General features: G+C 38.4%; 1 protein-coding gene and 1 long non-coding RNA gene across 3 annotated transcripts in view; both read left to right on the top strand.

Annotated features, from left to right (window-relative positions):
- Positions 1-20,991, top strand: part of klhdc8b (kelch domain containing 8B) — a 139,242-nt gene that overhangs the window by 34,323 nt on the left and 83,928 nt on the right. The window lies entirely within an intron of this gene.
- LOC307145610 lies at positions 19,518-20,119 on the top strand. The gene is made up of 2 exons (XR_013818971.1): positions 19,518-19,610; positions 19,967-20,119. It is a non-coding gene; the product is annotated as an uncharacterized lncRNA (long non-coding RNA).

The following is a 20,991-nucleotide window of genomic DNA, read 5'->3' as shown; positions in this document are numbered from 1 at the left end:
AGCCAACGAACGGACCGGGAAAACCCCTTTCACGCAACAAAAAGGGAATCCCCAAAAGCAAAGACAAGCAAGTACTGCCTCCAGACTCTTAAGCTGAACTGGTGTATTTGATACAGATTTAATAACCTAGGAAACGATAAAAGGGTTAAACTAATGATTGATGGTTCATTCAGGTTGTGTTTTATAAGTGCATAGAAACTTGGGATTACATCATCTCACTCTTAAACTCACTCTTAAAACTTAATCTTTCCTTACTCTTTTCTTTCTGCAACGCGTATGAATGTGTATGTGTGTGTTTGTGTTAGATATTAGTTTTATGTGTTAGAATAATCAATAAAGTCTTGTTTGTATTCTAAAGAGAAATATTACTTGTGTTATTTTGCTTACAAATTTAATGTCTTAAACTTCTGATCTAAGTTACCTTGCTAACTATATAGTGTTTCACTATAGTTCGGATATTTATATCCGTTGCAGAGTTGATAGTTACAGCCAGTTCAAATGAACCGCGAACGAGTCATTTGCTCGGTTGTAATAAGTGACTCTTTTGAATTCCCTATAAATTAATTAATAATTCCTTTGAGCTAAATTGTAATCACTACAAATTACAAATATCCTACAAGTAGTTGCCTCTAAAAATAAATTGGGATAGGAGTATTTTAACAATGGAAAAAAGAACCTCACTAAGCCATTAAGCCATAATCTTATTGACAACCTGAATTGCAATTTGTAACCTGCATTTTACTTTTGTAATTGTATGCATTTTACAGTGAATGAGGGAAAAATAGGGCATGATTGGATTTTATCCATCAGGAATGTCCTAGATCATGAATAACTGTTACTACAGAATGCAGAATGGATCCCGGCCGAATGCTAAAATAGCATGCACTTTCAAACATTCAGTCTTTACTGGTAAATTACAGTTAAGAGATCAGGTGTGAACAGGAACCTTTCAAAAATTCCTCTAAATCAGTTCTGGCAATTCCCCAGTATGAGAAGTTGTAACATTACCAGTATGATGCTATGTGTGAACTTTGAACAAGATTACTGGTATATGAGCACATATGAGGAAGCAAAGCTCTGTCGGAGCTGTTTACGGTAAGCTCCGCTACTTTTAATTGTGTTTAGGCTGAAGTCTGACAGTTGCACCGCATCTCGTGCTCGAGACCCTGCTTTCTTTTCCATTCATCAACGCTGCGCCTGTGGCTCTTCATTATCTGCAGTTATTGTGTACTATAGTAAGTGCAATAATATAGTTACTATTATGCGTCTTGTGCTTGTACGAGCAAAACCGGGTTCTGTGTGAAATTTTTTTATTTTTTTTGCATCATCTAATAACCTGTGTGAACTATCCTGAAGGGCAAAACTGAAAATTATTACATTTAGATTAAATACTACAAGACAGCATGAACAAAATGCTCTGCTAAATTGTTCACAACGAGACCAGGAACTTAAAGTAAAGAGCTTTATTTCACTCTCTATGATATTAAAATTTATCAGTCTAGCTATTCATGATTTATTCAGTTTAAAGAGAAACCACTGTATTTGGATAGAAGAAACAATCAAAATATGTAACGTTTGATATTTCTTCCATTTATCAACCAAATTTGCTGTCTGAAGGTGTTTGTAAATGCACGTAAAAGAAAAACACTTTGCAATAGTTCAATAAGCATAAAACGGAAATGATGGTGAGAGATGTTTGGCATTCCTTTCTACATCAGACCACTTCAAAGTCATTTCAGTGTTTGTGTGCTCTAGGCGTCAGCTGTCTGAGCTCCTGCTGAGACGGACGTACCTGAGCTCAGAGAAGATGTGCGGGTCAGGCAGCTTCCTTTCACCAGTCCTCTGTGTTGACTTACCCAGCGGCTGTTATTTAGAGTGCTCTCAGAGTTTCACAGAGGAGAGATAGAGGTCAGAGCTCATTTTCAGAAAGCCATATCTCCCCTTGAGCAGGTGGCGGAAGACTATTCTGTCCCACAATTCCTTGCCTTAAGAGTTCACTGTGAGCTGCTTTGTGCCAGCTGTTACACTTGCAGAGTTTTTGTGAACAGTGGTGTGGCCCAGTGGGGCTCAATGCTGAATGGACTCTAATGCATTAGCTTGTCGGCCGTACATCATTCCCCACTCAATCCTGAGGACCAGCTGGGCCGCTCTACACCTGAGCCTGTTCACCTGATTATTTAACATTTACGGTAATAGATGCTTTTCATCAAGAAGAGCTCCAGTTAACTAATTGCAGGAACAGGCCCCTTAGGAAAGGTTAGAAAAAAAACATCATTTATTCACCCTCATGTTGTTCCAAACCTGTATGATTGTATTTTTTATATATTTTTCTCTGAAAATAGCAAACTACAAACTATGCTCACTAACATTTTAATTGGCTATTTAACTTCCTGAGATTTCTGGCTCAGTGGCTAACCTTTGTTTATTTGATAATTTCCTCCATTTACAGTGCCTTGTTGCTGTTTCCCCCATCTTTACATACAATAATCATCTTTAAATGTCCCCCCTTAAAACTGTTTATGTTTGTATGTGTATGTGTGTGTATGTAGCCATATGAAAATGATTGTAGTTGTTATTTACTGAAAATATTGACGTCTTCCTGTTCAAATAATGATGTAATGGAGAAATTCATCCTAAATACAGCTTCAAGTCAAGTCAAGTATATTTGTATAGCGCTTTTCACAATACAGATTGTATCAAAGCAGCTTCACAGTATTAAATTAAAATAATACAACAAGGTTTGTTTCTAGTGGAATTTATTAATTGATAAAATTAAATTAAATATCCCCAAAATATCCCCAAATGAGCAAGCCAAAGGCAACAGTGGCAAGGAACCGAAAAACTCCATCAGGTGACCTAATGGAGAAAAAAAAACCTTGGGAGAACCCAGGCTCAGTCGGGGGCCAGTTCTCCTCTGGCGTTTATGAACTAGAGACCGGATTTAACTGTAAGATTAAAAATATTATATGAATGCCTGGCTGAAGAGATGCGTCTTTAATCTAGTTTTAAACTGGGAGAGCGAGTCTGAGCAACGAACAGTATCAGGAAGGCTATTCCAGAGTTTTGGAGCTAAATGTGAAAATGCTCTCCCTCCTTTGGTGGATCTGGATATCTTAGGTATGACCAAAAGCCTCGAATTTAGTGATCTTAAAGAGCGCAATGGATTATAGGGCGATAAAAGATCGGTTAAATAGACTGGAGCTAAGCCGTTTAGGGCTTTATAAGTCAGTAGCAATACCTTGTAATTAATACGGGACTTTATAGGTAACCAATGTAGTGATGTTAAAATCGGTGTTATATGATCATATTTTCTTGATCTAGTAAGAACTCTAGCGGCTGCATTTTGGACTAACTGTAGCTTGTTTTTTAAGGATGCAGGACAACCAGCTAATAAAGCATTACAGTAATCTAGTCTCGATGTCATGAATGCATGAACTAACTTTTCTGCATCAGAAACTGATAGCATATTGCGTAGCTTAGCGATGTTTCTAAGGTGGAAAAAGGCTGTTTTTGTAACATATAAAATATGATTTTCAAAAGACAGGTTGCAATCTAGTATAACACCCAGGTCTTTTACTGTAGAGGATAAAGTAACAGGACATCCTACTATGTTAAAGTTGTATTGTGAGAGGTTTTGTGGGTGGTTTTTTGAACCGATAAGTAGTACCTCTGTCTTGTCTGGATTTAATAAAAGAAAATTACGCGTCATCCAATATTTTATATCTTTAACACACTCTGTCAATTTGGATAATTTAGCGTTTTCATCCGGCCGTGATGAAATATATATTTGAGTGTCATCAGCATAACAATGGAAACTAATTCCATGTTTCCTTATAATATTTCCAAGTGGCAGCATATATATTGAGAATAATAGAGGGCCTAACACAGATCCCTGCGGCACTCCATAGTTTACTGAAGTTATGATCGATTTTTCTTCATTTAAATAGACAAAATGGTAGCGGTCAGATAAGTATGATCTGCTTAATGCTTGTCCTTGAACACCAGTATAATTTTGTAGTCGATCTAAGAGTATTGTGTGATCTATAGTATCGAACGCAGCACTAAGATCAAGTAAAACTAGTATTTAGATACAGCCTTGGTCAGAAGCTAAAAGTAAATCATTTGTGATTTTAACGAGCGCAGTTTCAGTGCTATGGTGCGGCCTGAATCCAGACTGAAACTTTTCATAGATGTCATTTTCTTGCAAGAAAGAGCCCAGTTGAGCGGACACAACTTTTTCTAATATTTTAGACATAAATGGAAGATTTGAAATGGGTCTATAATTTGCTAGATTATATGGGTCAAATTGTGGTTTCTTAATGAGTGGTTTTATAACTGCCAGTTAAAATGTTCTTGGAACATGACCTAAAGATAAAGATGAGTTAATAATATTGAGGAGAGGCTCTTCCACTATAGGTAACACTTCTTTCAGTAGTTTAGTTGGTATAGGATCTAATAAACATGTTGTTGTTTTAGATGAAGTGATAAGTTTATTTAACTCTTTTTGTTCTATAGTTGTAAAGCACTGTAATAGTTCTTGCGGGGTGATAATTGAGGCTGAATTATAAGGCGCGATTGAAGATTGAACAGTGGTGCAGTAAGTGCAGTGAATTAAACTAATAGACTACTTTTATGCTGCCTATGTTATACATTTTATCAGTTTCGGAGCTTTACAGATGTGGTCACTATGAATTGTCATTGTATGAAAAAGAGCTTTTACTCTTGGAAAAGCAGCACCGAGTTCATTTTTGCATGAAATATGCATCAGACGCTGTGTGAACGGACTGTGGGTGGGCCGTGGCCATCTGAGAATGAGAGGACATCGTAGAAGTCAAACGCAGCTTGCTAGAGTTGTTTGTAGCCGATGTTGTCTCTCAGACACAGGTCTCTGAGGATACGCAAATGACTGAAGGTCAGTTGTCAGAGGTCCATGCTGTACATTGACCTTGAGGATATTTTGTGCATGCATAGAACGTATATGAGGAACCAAGAGATGCAGGGCTGGATTTAAAGACATAATAAGCATACAGAATGCCTCATTCTACAATGGCAATAGGACTCCATTGTTGCAGGCCCCTCTGTCTCCTGCTCCTGCTGTGAGTCTGGATGTGGCTGATCAGCGTCAATTTGAGGGAAGGCAGATGCTCCATCACAGCAGGGATATGCTTGTAAAAGAGCACACATAGGAGAACGCAATCTGGGAGAAAGTATCTTTCCTTGGAGTTGCGATTTGATCACAAAATTTAAGATACGTTAAATCTTCTTGAATGTTACACACTTTACAGAGAAAATAGCAGACTACAAACTACACTCAATGTTTTTAATGTTTTATCTGGCAGTTTCATAATGACCCGAGTTTTCTACTGTAGATCAATGGGTTCTCCTGTGTATTTATATATACAGTATAATGTATACTTCAGTCACATAATGAATGTCTAGTGATCCACTTCTCGTAAGTACCCTAAACAAGGAAATGAGTTGGTTTTACATTATTGCCTTCATTCACAGTGCCTTTTGCAGTTTTCCCTCCTACATGAGTCATGCAGCAGTCCATTCAAAGGTGCCGCCTCAGATTATGAATCAAATGTATTTTAAAAGCGAAAAAGATATATTTGTCTTTGAATGTTCATGATGGATCACAATGGCGGTTAAAAATAAAAAATAAACAAAAACACCTCTTAATTATTGGTGTGAATATCTAATTTATAGTTAAAAGGTAATCTTTTTGTCATGAAATTTAATTTATTTGCTATTACTTAAGTGACAGTGATTGCCCTTCTGTGTGCCGTAGGTTGCCGACCCCTGATCTAGGGGTTTAAATGTTATATATATATTTATTTATTTATTTTTACTGGGTGTGCTTTAACTAGCATATTAGCCAGCTTGGAGAGCAAAACATTCTTAGAAAAGTTGTGCCTTTAAATTCAAAGCACTGGCCATACATGGCACTGTCACATATTACTATTGTAGATTCAATTGACGGGATTTAGATTAGTTTTGTTTTGTAACGAGTTGTTTCTTTAAATTCAAAGCACTATACCTACAGCACATCCATACAGGTTTTTAAGATGCTCTATTTTTTCTTATGTTAACACCCTCAAAAGTAGAAAAATAGCTATTGCACCCCCATTGTGGCTTTTATTACAAAAATAGTTATTGCACCCCCATCTGATTGTGGTCTGGTGAACCTTGAATGAAGATTGAATGGGCAACTAGTCATTCGTCCCTGTGTATATTTTTGGTTTCAACTTGGCTGAGCCTCAGGGAGAATTCTGAGGCCGTTTAAGAGGAGTTTTACTGGCAATTCAGCTAATGCTTCTTCTGGCACTTACTCCAAAGTAGCCCACTAAGTGATGAAGGGCCAAGAGGGCCAGTGGGGATCAATTTAATGCACTGTTTCAACCTATCATCTTTTCAGTCACGTTAATCTTCATCTCTCACTGATTTTTCCCTTCCTTCTGTCCTCCGCATTATTATTAAATATTCCTTTTCAACCTGTCTTTCTTTCTTTATATAGTTTCTTCATCCATAGCTTCTTGTTACATCCTTCAGTAATTTTAAATCAGTTTAAAATCTTTTTTGCATTCTGCTTTCTGAAACGCACACATTCCACTCCAAAAATAATATTAATAAGCATGCGTCATGTTCATTCAATATCAAATCGCAGGTAGTTCGTTTTCACTTCAGTTTCTATGGCAATGGGTAGCTCTGTGGAAAAGTCAAACCATTGGCAAATAATTAACCCTCCGTGTGGTTTAGTTTGACACTGACGCAGTAAAGTCGTGATGTGTAGCCCACAGAGACAGATAATAGAGTTTAGATTCTATTACGTGCATATATTTAATTAAATGGAAACATAATCATGACCACTCTAGATCCTATTTTGTGGGCTTCCACCTTCTAGAAGTCAGAATTTTAATGTATTTTTATCGATCTCGAAAACAGCGCACCTTGTGGGTTGTTCATCCACGACCCAGCTGGGTCTTCATGCTAACTGCACGCCATCTCCAACAACGCATGAAATGTGCCCAAGATCATCGAGATTGGACCGTGGATGATTGAAAGGTCTGACAAATCACGATTCCTGGTGCATCACGTCGACAGCCGAGCGCAGATACGCCGATTACCAACAGAGGCTATGACACCTGGATGCACTGTTGGGCGGACACAGGCCGGTGGCGGCGGTGTTGTGTTGTAGGCAATGTTTTCTTCCCAATAACACAATCCCTGACAGCTGTCAGGTATCTGAACATCGTTGCGGACCAAGTGCACCCATTTATGGCAACTGTGTTCCATGCTGGTGATGGCCATTACCAACATGATAAAAACAAGGAGTGGTTCGAGGAACCACTGTTAATGCCTTGGCCTCCAATTTCACCTGACATGAACCTAATCGAACATGTGTGGTTCTACTTGGAAAAGTGGGCTCATGCTACATCACCATTACCCCGCAATGTACAGGAACAGGAGGACCGGCTGTTGACATTATAGTACCGGATACCCCAGGAGACCTATCGCCACCTCGTCGAATCAATGCCTTGCTGGGTGGCCACTGTCTTGCGGGCTAAAGGAGGTCCTTCATGTTATTAGGCAGGCGCTCATAATGTAATGGCTCATCGTGTGTGTATGTATATATATATATATATATATATATATATATATATATATATATATATATATATATATATATTATACTTTAATATCACTAATCAAGCATGTAATTAGTCCCTACACAGGCATATACTTAAAGTATACTTGAAGTTGGTCCAATTTAGTACAAAAAAGTACAATAAATAAACTTAAAGTTATGCTTTACTACAATTCAATTACACCTAAAATATACTTAGTACAAAATTAGTGGTTTCAAAATAGCACACTTCAAGTTAACTAATCATTAACACACTTGAAGTATACTGATAATTAATATGGCTGCAAGTATCCTTAGCATAGTTTTTTTTCACCAGGGACGTCCCACTCCCTAGAGCTCATATTTACAACTTGTAAATTAAGCTGGGAATTTTCAAAGAGCTCCTACTTGTACCATGTGACCCAGTAGAACGTCACGTGTTGTCATCTCGAAATTACGGGACGACCAGAGCCGTTGAAAAACACAAAAAATCACCTTATCACTTGCCCGAACTGAGAGAACTCACAATTTCCCTCACAATATATATATATGTATATATATGTATGTATATATGTGTGTGTGTGTATGTATGTATGTATATATATGTATGTATGTATGTATATATGTGTGTGTGTAAAGGATCTTGCATTTGAATCAGTCCCTGAAGAAACTAAAAATATGAATAATTGAATAATACATGAGCATGCGAATATGTTTGTCTGTGCCTGAACGAGAGCAAAAGTTGTGTCCCTACACCGCTATAGATCTCAAAGGGCAATTGTTTGAAAATGTTTATCTGCTCAGCTTGATATCACTACCCAGCATGCCTTTTTCACACTGTATCTCTTTAAAAAAAATGTGTTTGCTTTCATCTGGTGCCACGAAAGAACTCGCCGTTTGTTGATTCCTTGAATTCATTGGTTATTTTGCACTTGTGGAGGAGAATTTTCATATTCCAAAAATACATGCAGACTCTTTCACCATGTGATCAACTGCCGCTGTGAATTTGACGTCGTCGATGCAGCGACAGGCTGATGAAGAACTTTCACTCATTAGCACGTATGTCTCTGAACCTCTCCTGCAGACAAGTGCATTCATCTTGTTCTGCTTAAATGCCACTGCTGCAGTCAGAGTACAGAAAAAACTCATAAATCTCCTGAGAACTGTTGCTCTGTCAACTTTTATTCAGCCTGGAAGTTCGGTACTATCACACAGGAGCTAAAGCCCAGCACACAATGTGATCACGACATGGTTTAACTTTTGCTCAACTGAGATTATTGCCATAGTAACCACCAGGTATGAAATCCTCCACGTTTTCTATAGGATTTGGATAATGGATTTTATAATGAGTTTGGTCAAATGGTTTGGTATGATATCGATCTGATGGCAGGGAATAGTTGTGGAGTAAATGTTTGTCTTGACATCCAGTGTTGTTTGCAGCCTATTGCTTAGTCAAGTCAAGTTACATTTATTTCTATTGCGCTTTATACAATACAGATTGCTTCACAGTAATAAATGGGGGGAAAAAACAGTGTTAAAGTTGTAAAATTCATCAATTAGGAAACAAATAATATTCATCTATAAAGCAGCTCTACAAAAGATAGTGTCATTATTCACCTCAATTTATTTCATTGTTGATTCAATTCAGTTCAGTAGCAGTGTCGACATTGCAAAGTATTTTAATTATAATTATAAATAAATAAATAAATAAAGCCCTACATACTTGCATGAATAGTAATAAATTAAAAACTAAAATAATTTTTAAAAAGTCAATTTAGGCACCATTTTAATGTACAATACAAAAAAAAAAAAAAAATTATTTTGATATTTGTTAAAGATTGCATTTATCAGTGTTTGTAGTGTTTTTGAAGATTAACTTTTTGTGACCAGCTCATGTAGGTCATCTATTTAAAAATAGGGAAAATTACCATGTATAATTAAATATATAATTTCAACCGATATCATTACATTTAAAAAAAAAAAAAGAATATCTAATAGCCTACCCAATATTGCATCCCTAAGAATTAAGGCTAATAATCCCCTAAAAATATATTTGTACAAGTTAGACACATGCATTTTTAAATGAACATTTTTTTCAAATAAAATCAATAAGCTCAAAAGCTGTTGTACAAACAAAGGTATTCACATAGTCATCAGATGTCATTGTTACAGCAGCACATGTGTGAATGTGTAAACATATGAGAGTTTGAGACAATAATGGCGGATGTTTTAATGTCCCAAGTATATTAGTCTCCTAATACGCACACCTTTAAATGAGCCTTAGACTCTTGAGTCTCTTGTCAGTCTGTCTTCATTGCACACTCACACAAGCCAGTGAACAGCTGAAAGCTGCTTAGGGTTGATACTGCAGAGGAGAGCCAGTCGTGAGGATGGCGCACACACACACACACACACGCACGCACACGCGGCTGCCACCCGCCCACGCGCCATCCTCATCCTCATCACAGTCTTTCGCTTTGACCGCACAGACACTTGCTGCTATAAGCTGATTATTGTACAAAAGTAAATGTGTTGATACTCAGCAGTATTTACTTTTTAAGTAGGAGCCGAACGTTTGGTGTTCCTTCACGCCCCTTTTTGTATTATGGGTGGTTGACAGTCTATATGTGTGAGTATTTGTGTGTGTGTGGCACTGATTCACCTCACCATGCTCTTCTGCTCCAGATGGTGGAAGCTGAAAAGACGGATTTCTCTGTGGCTCAGCTCTGAGATTAGTCTCATTTCCATCTCTCTGCTCATTTAACGGCTTTGGTGTGGATGTGTTTGTACGGGTGTTTCTTCGAGTTCAGGAACTTTTATGACCCAGGGTTTGATTTTTATTTAAACTAATAGATTGCAACTTTTTAAAAATATTTTTGTTGCATGAAGATCACATTAAAACTGCCTAATAAACTCTTAACCCTGCCTTGGCTACTTTTCAAACTTCTTTTATGGTCTGTATAGGTTTAATTGTCCCAGACCCCGACTTTCAATCGTAAACTGGGAAAATGTATAAAATATTAATCATTACTTTTTTTTTTTAAACTATGATAATCTAAGCCAGAACTTCCCAAACTATTTACAACAAAGGGCCAAAAATCAAACTTGAATAAAAACAACAACAAACCAACTTATTCACCCCAAACTTTTGATTGGTTGTGTACATTTTTGAACATTTGTAACCCTTAGTTAGCCTACATCATAACCAACAATTTTGCCACTAATAAAATTATGTATTTTTTGTCAAATTATGAAAAACATGTGTCAATATTATTTAATTGTGTGTCTTTAGCATGCATAACATGCTGGCTATTGTATTATTCGACCATTTTAAAATGTCATTTCCAGAGAAAAAAGATAATGATAATTAGATAAGGTTATAAAGTTTCATTAAAAGTTACTGTTCTTGGTTACCAAGGAGACAACAGTGGCAGTGAAGAGCTGATATAAAATTGAGGCATATTGAGAGAAAGAAATCTTACAACACCAGTAAACAGTATTTTAGTTACAAATATTTTTAAAAAGTACAATTTTTTTTTTTTTTTAAAATTGAGCTGTCATTTTTGTTAAATTATGCAAAAAAATTGCTAAAATATTATTTAATTGTGTGTTTAGGATAAATAAACACAATAACTATGAAATTAGTCTTAGTAAGACAAGCAAGTTGCCCATTTTAATCCAAAAGTGTAATTTCCACCACAGAAAGACTGGTGATCTGAGGTGCTGGAAGTAATATTTGTTCATGACATTCTGGAGAGAAATTATAGAATTCTGTGTTGCATGTATGTCCTCTGTTGGACATTGCTAATAGACAAATAAACAGGTGTGAGTGTGAAAAGTGTGTTTCAAGAGTGTATATTTTCAGTCCACAAGGCCAAAAGTAGAAAAACACTCATATATATATTGTGTTTCTGAGCTCTTCAGCCTTACAGGAGAGGTTTATTTGGCTTGTGGCACAGTTCCTTTCATATCATACTCCCTCATCTCTTTCCTCTCTCAGACTCTCTCTCTCTCTCTCTCTCTCTCTGTCTCTCCTCCTCATGTTCTCTTCTCTGTGTCATATTGTTACTGAGGCAGATACGATAGCCCAGTAGACCTGACTCCCCTGAATACATCTCCCATAGCGCCAATTTACACACACCACGGTCATCTGGGAGAATGTGCTTAGTGTTGAGCCATCCCATTCTGTCTGTCTCAACCCATAGGTATGCTCTCCTTTTATTACCCACACTGACAGAGACGAGAACATTACCCATGATTCCCCTGGCGCACCTCATACAGATGCTTGCAGTTGTTCAGAGGGACGGGGCTCTCCACGGGAGCAAGGCAGATTGGACAGGAGTGTAAGACATGCACTCCTGTTCAAAAGTTTGGGGTTAGTACATATTTAAATACTTTTATTCACCAAGGATTAAGGGTGTAATGGATCGTAGTTGATCCGTTAGCCGTATGGACTAGGCTCCATGGATTGGCATGTATAATGAAAGTTAATTTTTTTACACACGTTTTGTCTTGCCAATTTACACATTCAACAGAGGCGAAAGAGAACTCAATCGGTAAGCCCCTCCCCTCAAACGCAGATGAGCCAATGGCAGTTAAGTATCCGGACCGGAACTCGGACATCTTTAGGTTTCAGCGCCATAGAGAAACATTGGAAGATCCGAAACTCTCATCGGTTTTTGGTGTTTATGCTGCAAAAATAGTGTCTATGTGTCTGGGGTACTTGTAGCACTGATTCCAGGTATCCTGCGAGGATGGGCATGGGTATTCATGTTTTGAATCACCGTACTGTGCACACGTTCACCAGCGCGTTTCAAAAGTGTTATAAGATTTGCGCGAATGGACCAATTCGGTACTCACGCACAGTGCACAAACCCGAAGTACACGCACGAGAGCCACATTTCAATAGCAGACAAATTCAGAATTGATTCTGAAAGCAGCCTATAGAGACCACCTGCTGTCTGTCATTAATGGTAATCAAAGGGGAAAAAAACTCAGCTTTAACCAAGATAATCTATATTTAAATGTATAAATGTAGTGTGACTGTGAACACTATACAGTGTTATTTAACTATTTTAAAGGTCCCGTTCTTCGTGATCCCATGTTTCAAACTTTAGTTAGTGTGTAATGTTGTTGTTAGAGTATAAATATTATCTGTAAAATGATAAAGCTCAAAGTTCAATGCCAAGCGAGATATAAAAGAAAAGAAGTCGCCTACAGTGAACGGCCGGTTTGGACTACATCCCTCTACTTCCTTCTTTAATGACGTCACTAGAATAGTTTTTTGACTAACCTCCATCCACAGGAATACACAAAAAAAGGGGGCGTGGTCTTGTTGCGCTCCCACGGAGAAGAGGAAGAGTTGCGTTTGTAGAGTGTGTTTGTCGCCATGTCGTCGAGACGCTGTTATTTTCATCCCTGAGTCCAATCACCTTTGTTTGGCCTTCCCAGGGTGTACTTAGAGATCAACTGTTACAATTTATGCGCATGCGCATTCATCTCCACGTTATGGTAAGAGGCGTGACCTTTCCGGGCAACGTGCGCTAAGCTGCTGTCGAATCACAACACAGGAACCGCTGGCACAATCAGAACTCGTTACGTGTTTCTGAAGGAGGGACTTCATAGAACAAGGAAGTTATCAGCCCGTTCTTAGGACAGTGAAAACAGCGGTATACAGATAAGTAAATTGTGTGAAAAATACTGTTTTTTTACACGCGAAACATGAACACATGTTATATTGCACACTGTAAACACAATCAAAGCTTCAAAAACACACGAAAAACGGGACCTTTAACATTTAATTATTACATTTCTATACCTGAATTGTATTTTTCTATGCTTTTAATTAGTGTATTTGTTCTTATTTTATTACTGACTGTTCACTTGTCTTTTAAAACAAGTGAAAATGAAAAACCTTTTGAAAAGGATCCTGATCCGTGACTCAAAAACCGTAATATGATCCATAGCATTGCACCACTACCAAGGATGCATTAAATTGATCAGCAGATGTTTACAAAAAAAAATCCATATAAAATAAATGTTCTTTTGAACTTTCTATTAATCCAAAATCCTGAAAAAAGGTACCAATTTGCACTAAAATATTAAGAGCACAATTATTTTCAACATTGATAAATAATAAGAAGAAATGTGTATTGAGCAGCAAATCAGCATATTAGACTGATTTCAGAAGGATCATGTGACACTGAAGACTGGAGTAATGATGCTGAAAATTGAGCTCTGAAATCACAGGAATAATTTACTATTTAAAATATATTAAAATAGAAAACACTTTTTTTTCTCTCGAATAAATGCAGCCTTTGCGGGCATAAGTGTTTCTCTCAAAACATAAAAAAAAATCTTAACTACCCCGAAACTTTTGAACTGTAGTGTATTTTGATGAATGTTTCAACTGTTCATAAAATGAAAGTCATTGGGATCCAATGCTGTTTTGGACCTCACTGACTTTCAAACTATCTTGTTTTATTTTGTGTTCCACTGAAAAGCATTATATTTTTGGGGAACTATCCCTTAAAGTCAAAGTTTACCTTTGCAGTTAAAATAAAACTTAATTTCACAAACTTGAATAGCACATCTTAATTTATTAAGAAAATATCTTGATTCATCAAACTCCAACAACATAACGGCGGATCCCTCGAGTGCTTCTTAAGGTAATAATGCTGAGCAACAGTCATCAGAAGTTGACATCATTTGAATGAGCATACACATATGTCCCCCTTTTGATTCCTCCATCCTTGTATCTCAGGGAGGAGCTAAGACTCCAGAAAAGTAGCAATTTAAAAAATGAAAAGGACTTCTTGTCTGTCCTCAACTTCCCTTCTTCCCTCATTGCCAGTGCAGTTCTCTGATTTTTTTTTAAAGAATGAGCCACTGGGTGCAAGAGGACTGTTGAGTTATTATATTTCTTTTCTATCTATATCTATATATTTCTATCTGCGGCTCATCTTGGCTCGGCAAATTGAGCATCATTAGGATATTTATTCTGAATGAATGTGATAAAATTGTAGGTGGATTTAATTCTTCCTCTCCAAATGATTTTGCTGGAAAAAAAAGAACACAAAGGTGCATTAATGGATAAACAATACATTTGGTATTCACACAACATAAAACATGTATATTTTCTTTTTACAAGTAAAAAACTAATGATATTGTGTGTCTTGCTCCAGTAAACACTCGCTCACCATCAGTCTCTCTCTCTCTCTCTCTCTTTCTCTCTCACTCTCTCTCTCTCTCTCTCTCACTCTCTGACATACAGATATTCACTCACATACCAAATAAACTGTTTGAAGAGAACAAGCTGTGTAGTCCTGCCAGTGCATTTCCAAATGTAATAACACTGTGTACTGCCAGAGATGGGCTCTTTTGTTGCGTGACTATGACGTAAATTACGTAAAAACACTGGGATCACTGTGTACTCCTGTCCAAATTTGGACTAACCTGCCAGCACTCTAACCTAATTAAAAACACGCACATACACACTGAGTCACCAGTGGATGTGGGAGGGAAGAGATATATCTAGGTATTTATATGGCACTCACATTTGCTGTACTCTCATCAAACCCTATGTATGTTTGATATGAAGAAACATGCATTGCGACTCAGCACTTTCAAAAAATGTTAACAATGCAAAAATTCTTATTTCACAAAACGCTTCTATTTCTTCTTTTTCTTCTCACCATGGAGGTCTATGGCAGCCCATAATACCGCTTGCGGGAAAGTTATTAAATTTGGCACACAGATAGAGGACAGTCTGAACTGTTAGCATAGCAAATTTGGAGTCTCTAACTTAAACCCTCTAGCGCCACCAACTGTCCAAATTTGCACTAATGTTTATGCTAATAACCATTGAATCATAGTCATTTGCGTGGATGTGAGCATGCCTTTTTCGCTAGTTTTGGAGCTTAACAGACTGTCTGTATGGAAAAGAGCTGCATGAAAATTCAGCTAAATATCTCCTTTGGTGTTTCACAGAAGAAGAAAAGTCATACAGGTTTGGAACAACCTGAGGATTCTATTTGTAATATATATGATTTTTTTTGTGAACTGTTCTTTTAAGCTGGTTGTTGAATACAAATTTATCATCTTATACTATTCTGAAGTGATGACAAAAGCTTTTGTTAACAGCTTTGCAAGTTAGACAGTATATAGCAGGAGACATTGACATGTACGTGCAGACGTTGAACAGAAAGTGGGATTTCTTGCTGTCACTAAGATGTTGTCTTTTTATATAAAAAATTGCAGATCCAGTCAGATTCTACTCTATTCCAATTTTAGATTGCTTTGTTTCCAGACATCATATGGTAGCAACTTTCAATGGAGCATCTCCAACTGCTTAGCCTTTCATTACCTTTCTCTCTTTCTCTTTCTCTCTGCCTCTCTCTCTCTCACACACACACACTCTCTCACACACATGCGCACACACACACACTTGTTCAACCCCTTCCACCACATTTGCTCCATAAATTGCTACTCCATATGATTCCCACAGGGGAAGGAGAAGTGGTGCCCTGGGTCTTATGTAACAGGATTTCTTTAATAAGGAATTTTACTCTCACTTGTGCAAAGGGGGATGAGCCTCATTAGCTTTTTCTCATTTTGGTTTATTGGTGTATGCGGGTGTATGCCCACATGCATTGTCTTGCGTAGCCACACCTTGCCACACTAAATGGCAGATCAACAGTAACTTTTGTGTGTGTGTTTACATGCTACTTAGGGGCAGGTTTATGTGAAAAGGATTATACAATAACAATAGGCTAGCGTGGAAAATATTATTTAAGTAATGGCATGGCAGCATCTTTAAATGTTGTACAGAAAACATTTTGTTGTATTTTAAAAAACATTAAAACTATCTGACTAATATTGTCTAAGTCCCCATCGTGCTGCCAAAACAGCTCTGATGCGTCAAGGCATGGACTCCACAAGTCCTCTCGATGTGTCCTGTGGTATCTGGCACCAAGACAATTGCAGCAGACCCAGCTGAAGTCCTGCAAGTTGCAAGGTGGAGCCTCCATCAATTTTGGTCCAGCACATCCCATAGATGCTCAATTGGATTGAGATCTGAGGAATTTAGAGGCAAAGGCAACACCTTGAACTCGTTGTCATGTTCCTCATACCATTCCTGAACAAATTTTGCAGTGTGCCAGGGTCCATTATCCTGCTGAAAGAGAGCAATGGCATCAGGGAACACCATTGCCATGAAGGCGTGTACGTTAGAGGTCTGTAATCCTGCGGCTCGACTGTGGGATCCATGGGATCCAACTCAACATCAGGACAAGTTTTGAATTGCTGAGTGCAGATGCAGGAGGGAAGATACTGATATGTGCGCGAGAAGCTGGAGGAAGAAATGACTTATGCACTCAATATAATTATCTAATAATAACAACATGCAGAAGTCTAACTGGAGATCTCAAGAGTTGTGTGTGTGGAAATGGGACAAAATAGCCTATAGACACAAGAATAAGACAGAATCTAACTGGACCCGGGACTGAAAAATCAGCGTAGACCTCTTCCTACGGGCTTTTGCTGGTGGGAACGGGACAAAATGTGAAAGTGTCGGGTGGGAGCAGGATAAAATAGAACATATTTTTGTCGGAAGTGGTAGATAAACTTGCAGGATTGAAAAATCTATCCCGCGCAGACCTCTAGTGCCTCTAGTCTGCAACAATCTTTAGGTAGGTGGTGCATGTCAAAGTAACTTCCACATGAATGCCAGAACCCAAGGTTTCCCAGCAGGACATTGCCTAGAGCATCACAATGCTTCTGCCAGCCTGCCTTCTTTTCAAAATGCATCCTGATGACATCTCTTCTCCAAGTGTTCGACACGTGATTCATCAGACCAGGCAACCTTCTTTGCCTGGCCTTCTTTGCCTTCTTTGACTAGGCAAACTAGGACGCACTGAGTTCTGACACCTTTCTATCATGGGCAGGATCAAGTTTTTCATCAATTTGAGCATGTAGCTTTTGAACGGTGTATAATATATATATATATATAATAGCGTGAAAGATCGTCATCTACTGACGATGTGCAAATAACATAGGTACAGCCGGATCATTTCCATTATGACCAGCGCAATCTACTTAGAGAAGTGCAAATAAACATCTGGTTTAAAACATGCTTTTTTTGGCCGGTAAATAATGGCACTTATATAAATACTAGTAAATTGACTAGCGCAAACCTTAGTAATTTTGTAATTTTGCGTCTGAAAGGGAATCTCCTACAAATGCATATGCAATAAGGTCAGCCGCAAAAATAACCCATGTCCACGCCTTTTCAGAGCTATTTTTTAGGAAATCCTGACAATAGTTTTTTAATGCCAAAAGTGGGTTTGCGCTAGCGGAAGCTGTTAGTAAATCTGGCCCATAGTCGTGTATCTAGATAAACACAGACTTAAATAATTTGAGTGCCCTTGCTTTTAGTGGTTGCGTAAAGTCAGCCATTTGGATTAGTGCTTTTCAGTTTTGTGCGCAATATGCATCAGATGATCAATGAATGGACTGTAGACAGGCTGTGGCATTGCCATTTGAAGCATGTACATGCTAACATACACATCCCTCATTTTTGATTCATGTTTCTGTTGCTTCACATGTTGAAATATGCAGTGCTTCGTTTATTATTGAAAGACGTGCACTTTTGGTAATATGTGTTATTTAATATCTGGAGTTATCACAGTCCACAGAGTAAACATATTGAAAATGAGTGCTGTCTCACACATGGTTATCTGAAGTTCAAATCAATATTGTTGTGCTTTTCACTGCATTGCAGCTCTTCTGTTAGGGTTGTGCTATAGTTAAACTCTAATGTATATTTCATGTACTTATTTCCCCTGCCTCACTGATTGTGACGCTGAGTGGGTGGTGAATCTTTTCCTCAGAGTGCTATATTACTCACAGATAAATACACACTCAGCCTTCTCTCACTGTACATATTGCGTAAAGCATTAAATATGATATTTAGTTACTCGTGAAGTAACATGAGCTAATATAAGATGGCCAACGCATGAACACACCCCCACACAAAGTTACTCACATGTCCACACACACACGCACATGCAGAAACGCAGCTGTGGTTCTGGAAGGAGGGGCCCTTATGTCTCCACTGTGAGGTTCCTATATTTAGAAAGGTCTATTATTTGTGCGCAGAGCTTCACAAACACTAAATAGTCACCAGGGGGACATGGGGGTAGGCTAAGGGCGCCATAGGGAGAAATGAAATGATGTATCGCTCTAATCTGTGTTAAAAAAATACTATTATCCACCCTCCTAAAAAGAGGTTTGTAATCATCATAAAATGCTCTCATATTAGAGCAAAGTGAAAAAAAAAATCCTGTAGCCTATAAGGGTCAGTTCAACTTAAAAGGAAAATGTATCATAATTTACTCACCCTCATGTTGTTCAAAACCTGATACCTTACATGTATCACACATAGAGTATTTTGCTGAATGATGCATCACACAACAAATGAGAACTAATGGTGTTTGAGTGCAGTTTTATCTCCACCTTCTTGGTGTCATACTACAATGATTTTGCAACGATTTTGATTCTACCCAGTAATTTTTGTAGATTATATCAGGGCTTTTCAGTCTTTTAGATGCCATGGACTCCTATATGATCATCCTTGTCCAAAGGGCCCCCATCCTAAAGGTGCGGTTAGATTAGCGAAATGTTGTAGCCAAAAAAAGGTCCATTGTAGTGCAAACACCGCTCACACAGAAGTCACTTTCAAACCAAGAAGCTCTCTGTTGGTCAACACGGCAAATTCGCGTGACCAACTTGAACACGTTGCAAAAATCTCCCTCGCACGAAATTCTAAATTGTATGGGTTTCTATTGAAATGCCTGGGTTTCACCCGTAAAAAAACTCACCTTAAGGCCGTGTGTCCACCAAAGCGTTTTTACTCGCGGCTGGCGTGTTTTTTCAATTGTTTTCAATGGGAGCGCCGCGTTTTTAAAACGCCATGAGCGTAACTGTGCGTTCACACCGCCGGCGGCGAGAGCGTCAAAGTGGCCGGAAGCAATTCATTTTCAATGAGAGCCGGCGGCGAGCTCCGGCGAGGGCGGCGCGGCGCGTCTTGGACGGCGAGAGCGGCGAGAGGAGTTGAAAACAAGTTAACTTTATGGTAATAAGCTATGACGCGGTTCGGCGGCAACCAGCGGCAACCAATCGGAATGTAGAAGTCCTCCGCCTGAGAGTAAAAAAATCACACATTCTAATCTACGTCAGAGCGTCAGAGCGTCCCCGAATCTTTCTACGGCGTCGGTGGCAGGGCGGCGAGAGCGAATTTTGCCGGTCTCGCCGGCGGCGGTGTGAACGTACAGTAACGAGGCGCTGAGCGTCTTTTTCACGCTGAAGCGCTGAGCGTTCGGCGTTTTTTACTGGTCGCCGAGAGTTGAAGAATGTTCAACTTTTGGTAAAACGCAGCGCTCATCACTGTCACTTTTTACCCAACCGTCCAATCACAGTGGAGGAGGGGCGGGACTAATACCACACCGACCAACCGCGTCCGCCACATGATTCTGCTTGTACAACGTCAACAGATGACAACAACAAGCATAATAACGGAACAAAATCAAGAGCCAGAGAAAATACATTACATTGTATTGACATTTTAATATAGAATCAACACAGAAACAAAATATGTGTGAAATGAGATACTAGTAAGACTTTCGCGGATATTCCGTATCATAACAAGCAAAGTGTCTCGGTCTCAACCGTCTCAACTGAAAAAACGCTGCGCTGCCAAAACGCTCTCAAGCGCCCACTGAGCGTTTTTAGCAGAGCGCCTAGCGTTTTCAGCTGGCTAAAAACGCTTTGGTGGACACACGGCCTAAGAATGAAAAGGTTTATACTTTGAAAAATGTAAATGATAAAGGTAAAATATTTTTCCAAAAATATTTTGTTACTGTTGTTACATTATTAATACTACTCACTATAGTATTATTAATTTATATTTTTAAATCAAATTTGTTGTTTGGGTTAATCTAATTTGTATTATTTATTTATTTTTACATTACACTGTTTTTCGCTATACATTGTTTTGATCATTACAGCAGTAGCCTGGAAATCCAGACCTAAATCTAAAAGATTATTGGTCTGGCGTCGACTAATGAAAATCGGCCAGCTCGAGGGGCGGCACCAAGCATGCATTTGAAAATCTCACTGCACGCAACTGGATAACACTACGACCAATCACAACAATAAACCCCATACGCTTAGCTACCAGCAGAGCTAACTGGTAGATTACTCTTACTGTATCCGGTGGGCAAAACAGCAAAAACGTCCTTCTTGCAAAGGAACGATTCGAGCGCCGTCTTCTGTTCCTTTTTAAGATAAAAAGCCAAGTCTAACTC

The sequence above is a fragment of the Squalius cephalus genome (genome assembly GCF_949319135.1).
Source record: "Squalius cephalus genome assembly, chromosome: 18".
Taxonomy (NCBI): Eukaryota; Metazoa; Chordata; class Actinopteri; order Cypriniformes; family Leuciscidae; genus Squalius; species Squalius cephalus.
Note: the sequence above shows the minus strand (reverse complement) of the source record. Positions and strands in the feature narration are given on the sequence as shown.